The sequence below is a fragment of the Symsagittifera roscoffensis genome, chromosome 7, assembly GCF_963678635.1.
Source record: "Symsagittifera roscoffensis chromosome 7, txSymRosc1.1, whole genome shotgun sequence".
Taxonomy (NCBI): Eukaryota; Metazoa; Xenacoelomorpha; order Acoela; family Convolutidae; genus Symsagittifera; species Symsagittifera roscoffensis.
The window spans coordinates 38,789,091-38,794,469 of record NC_087068.1 but is presented as its reverse complement, the minus strand read 5'-3'; positions in this window follow the sequence as shown (position 1 = coordinate 38,794,469).

The window sequence follows — 5,379 nt, the reverse complement described above, 5'->3', positions numbered from 1 at the left end:
GCTTTCCAGTTCACCCTCTGACTTTTGTCTGTTTTATCTCTTGTTGCCTCAGGTAATTTGAGTTTAGAGTCTGTTGATTGTAGTCCCGAGATGAAATTCATTCGTTTCATCTCATTTTCCGCATGAGCGATGTTTTCAAGTTCTGAAAACTTACTATACCGAGCAGCTTCACTAAGTCTTCAAATAAAATCGTCGTCAGACTCTCCGTGAATCTGAACTGTCGCTAGGAACGTGGCTCATTCAGCAACTCCCGCTGAGGTTGTCTGGCGAAACAAGATTCCGCAACTTCATGATTGCTTGCAATCCACATTGGCTGAGGAAGAAATGCGTCCTTTGAAGGCCTGCGGGTGGTTTAGTTTCGTCTGCAGCCTTGTCAGTCTTCTCTAAGCGCGCTCTACCAAGAAAATCAAGCAGCCAATCCATTGCCTTCTAAGGTTTCGAAAGATACAATGAATTGTTAGGGTTATTCATTTCATGTTTCCAGTCTAGACACCACTGTTGAGGATCGGTGCAAGGCAAAAAATTTGTTAAGAAGATTTTATTGAGATCGATTTTGATGATCATTTACTTAAAATTTAGTTGGTATTTATAGCTGCTATCAGTGGGAAAAGTATACATAAGAACAAGTTATGTCACTAGTGATAAATATCTTTTTGTTCACGTAATCCCATTTTTGGAAACTTTTACCAAAAATACATTCGACATATATAGTAGCATCGCATACATGAATAGAATTGATTAAAATTATGAGAACTTCTAATAGTTGACCCATTGAGACTCATAGTTGACCCGTTTTGGCTAAACTCAACTGATAATAAAGGCCCAGAAAAAAATGTTGAATCTTTTCTGAACCATTTTAATTGTTTTAAGATTGGTTAGGTTCTTGTTTTCATTATTTTTAAGTTTCATACAAAGAGTATTAACTTGGATGATTTCTCAGATCATCACTTCTCCATTTTAGTCGTAGTAAACAATTTTATTTGACGAAAACTGGATTATAGTCCTATTTTGGTCAATTCAAAAAAGTCATTTCCATCGATTATAGTTCAGTATAATGGATTATGAAAATTTTAGTATAATGAATTATGATATTTATCTAGCAATAGTCTGAAAGTTTTAAAAGCTATCTTTTGCTTTTGGCTTAGCATACGTTGCCGCAGACAAGTTCAGGTTAATTTTGATTCTGGCTCAAAAAGTGTTATATTCTCACACTCTGTTATAATAAATATACCTATTTTTTTTTCCTTTTTGCTGACTTTTGAACCCCCCTAAAATCATTTTAAGTCCTTTATTTTAAATCTTCCGGCGTCTGAATTCTCACCCTACTCATTGTCACCCCCGCTCCTCTGGTGTTCACCCGATCTTTAAGTGTTTATGATTTTTCTTAACCCTACTACGTTCCGCCTACTAACTTCATGTTATTTATGGGTGTATCACAATAACCCCCTTTCCCGACAAATTACCTCGTCCCTGCATTTACAATTGTTGTAGGTTGGTGCGGGCTTGTTGTGGCTCGGAGGGTTCTGTGATGGAGTTGGGGAGTTAAAAATAGTGGAGGATGTCGAACGTTAAGGGTGTAGAGGAGGGGAGTGTGTTCACGCGTTCAATCGGGCTCTAGTTTTTAGAACGCAGCAAAAGTTAAACTTTAACATCTACAGAAAGAATAAACATTTCACATCAACGTAAGTTTTACAGAAAATCACTTTTCTTGGATTTTTAAAACAAAAATTAATCAATTATGCTGAATACAAAGCCGGATTATAACAAATTTAATGGATTAATTTGGATGTTTCTATTTTATAAATAATCGACCAACAACCCTTAAAAAATGTCCCATGGTTAAATGGTCAATGAACATCGATAAGGTGGAGTGAATTTTTTTGTCAAAATTTTGTCAAAATCCATTCGTGTTTAAAACTTTTTTTCGTCTAGAATTAAGAAAATTTTTACTTGGTCAAATTTATGTTCTATCCAACCGTCTTCACTTTTGATGGCATGTCAACTTCTCGAAATGAAAACTAACCTAGCAGGGTGAAGTTGAGCTTTGTTTTCAACCTATAGCCAAATTTTGGCAATTTTTGGTATTGAAAAATTATAGTAAGTACTATGGATGGTCAAGCGTTTGTAACATAAAAATTTTACTTCAATCGAAAGAGTTTCAAAACTATTCCCCATTTTAAGAGATGTAGAAACCTTTCCAGTTTGATCTCAGATGCTATAAAATGATCGGAATGGAGGAAAAGAAGCAATCAAAAATTTTATTGTTTGTTTCAAATCGTAGCGTTATAATTGATGAATCGATTATTTCATCTGAGGTCAACTTTTTATAGGAAAAATATTCATGTGAATGTGAAAATTGATGGTGTTGCATGCTTTAAAATTTTTTTAACAAAAGCAAGCTTTTAACAATAGAACGATCCTCAGTTTTTGTTTCATGAAATTAGGTACATAGCTGGAGGTTTAGATTTTGTAATTATAAATATATCAATTACCTTTAAGTACCTGGATTGATGTCGCAGAGATAATTATTGCTGTTTAACGATCAGGACAAAAACATAGAAAAAACTTGAACTTAGCGCTGAAATGATTCTGAATCAGAGCTGAAAAACTTAGATCTGAATAAGCGCTGAATCATCTCTGAAACAGAGATGATTTAATATTTAGCGCAAAATAACCTTGCAATCAGCGCAAATTTTCAGAATAGCCATTGTCACATTGATTTATCCATCATTCAGGTCTATAGCTTACGTTAAATAATCATTGCTGTTTCAGGCACTGATCAGTGGTCACTTATTCTTGATCAGTTCATTTGCAGTACTGGTCATTCATACAGTTTTGAATCAATTATGACTATCCCTGCTTCATCAAATCCAAGAAATTTTTAAAAATTTTCAGCGCCAGCTGCGAAAATAAGAGTTTGATACTTGGACCAAGGCAAATTGCAGCCAACTTTTTTTGTAATTGCTCAAAATTCAGATAAGAAAACAATTGAAAACTCATAGCAAATATTTTCAGTTTTTTAACCTGAACAAACAGACGGAATTTTATTAAAGATATCATTACGTTAATTTAATGGGGAAAACATAACAGATTTTCTTTGTATCAAAAGATGATACAACACATGATACAACCTGAAAGAAAAAATAAATTTTTCATCATTGCATTGGGCATAACAATAAATATTAAGAAAAAACTTAGTTAAAAATATTCGGATGGATTTGTTCAAAAACAAATGTTAAATTCAATTAACTTAATATTAAATATAGAAGTTGTCGGAAAAAAGCTGCAGAAGTAAATGTTCTCTCAAATTTCTCAGAGCTAGTACATGATTGCAGAATTTTTGGCCTGTCACAATTGTAAAATTTTAAACCTACAATTCAAGCAAGCAGAGACATAATTATTGCCATACAAAGTTTTCCTGAATATCTTGTGTATTGTGATTAGGAGTTCTGATTTTCACCGTTGTTGCTTTAGTCAGTAGGCCATTATTGAAGGTTGCGGTTCATTGTTTTTTAAAAACTATTTTGTTTCCGAAGATTTTTACTACAATCGAAAACTAAACTCGTAAACTTGCATCCAATTTCCAAGTTATTTTTCTTTATATCTCATCTAATAGATCACTGACTGAATTTTGTATCAACGTAAGCATTTGACGAAAAATATAAATTTTAAAAGTATATGTTTTCCTCGGCATTCATGATTGATTAGGGAGCATCCAAAAACTTGATGGCGATGAATTTTCTCTATGAACTACATAAAAAACTAACATCAATCGGAGATTTGTGAGTCTACTGTTGAAGTTCGTAAATGTATAATGTATTTGTTTCTTAAGTTTAATTGTAGTCAACTGTTAGGCATCAAATCGAAATCTTACTGCACTGTCTTATTTCAGATCACATCGGACATTAGAGATCGCAAGGTCACGACAGCAGGTCCCCAGACAGAAGGAACAAATTGATAGCACTTACATAAACTCAGAACTGGTTCCTATCTCAAACAATTGACAGCACTTACATAAACTCAAAACTGGTCCCTATCTCACTACACATGAGCAAGGGTAGCTTAGTTGATTACTTGGTATGCAACTACAGTTTTTTTTGACTTCATTGATTGACAATAAAATACAACACAAAAAATGCACCAAAGATTAAAATTCATTAATATAGCGCTTAAAACATTAGGGAAATAGATTAGGACGTCAGGCTCTAATTAATTTACTGCCAGTCATTATCTAATTTAGTGTTAAAGGGGAAAATCAGTGATAATTTAGACAATTACATCCCAACAGAGAGTTTTCTGAATTTTTTTTCGTTCCGAATCATGGCTGAAAAGGCTGTAAAATGATAGCACTCCCCTACGACCCATTGCGAGCTTGTTTGAAGTGCCGAAATCCTCCTGAAAAAAAAAGGCCCTACCCCCATTCCACCCAGCTCTTTTCCACCCATGAGGGGGTTGTCGGAATAATGAGTAAAGGTAAATTTCGACAACAAATATCATACCGAACTTTTACGACAAATATTTCAATTATTTTTAATGGCATTAAAAATGGGTATTAAGCATTTGCAAAAAAGTTATTTCATGATTCTAGACCCAAAGCTATATAATGTTATGTTTTTGAGAAACTTCAATTGCAAAAATAACTTCAAATATTCATCCAAGTGTTCATCAAATATTCAAATATTAATCAGAATAATACTAAGACCAGGGCAATTAGAAAAATGATTCAAACATGTTATTTCAATACATTCTTAGTTACAGAAATTTTTAATTTCATTCGACAAAAACCCAGTGGCCTGATCCATATGCAATTTCCTTGGGTGTCCATGAGTATTTATGTACTTCCTTAGGAACTTCAATACATTTTTAGACTTGTTACTTGAACAGACATACGCCGACGGCCAATGCGCAAAAGTGTCTACTGCTACAAGTACGTACTTCTTCTCACCCTTTACGTATTTGCCCGGGCCCCAGAAATCTAATTGGACTAAATCATTTGGTTCCTTAGGCACATAAGTTTCCCCCATGTCACTTTTTGGAATATCTGATTTAAGATTTTTACCTGCTTCTAAGCAGCTTTTGCAGTATTTTGCTGTAGCGGCGATGTTCCTGTGCATAAGTGGTATCCACAAATCTTTTGCGGCTGCAAACATTTTGTCACGCCCATGATGGTTAAAGTGTAGACGATTGAGAACTGCTGATGACATATCCTTCGGTATGGCTAACCGGCCGTCCATCCACAGGCAATTTTCACGTAAGGCAAAGTCATTGTAGTGTTGAGCGTAGTATTGTCCCAGTCTTGTTATGATCTCCTTGGCTCGTGGGTTCTTGTCTCCGATTGTATCCCTGATGGTTTTCATAATTGGGTTTTTTCTATATTCG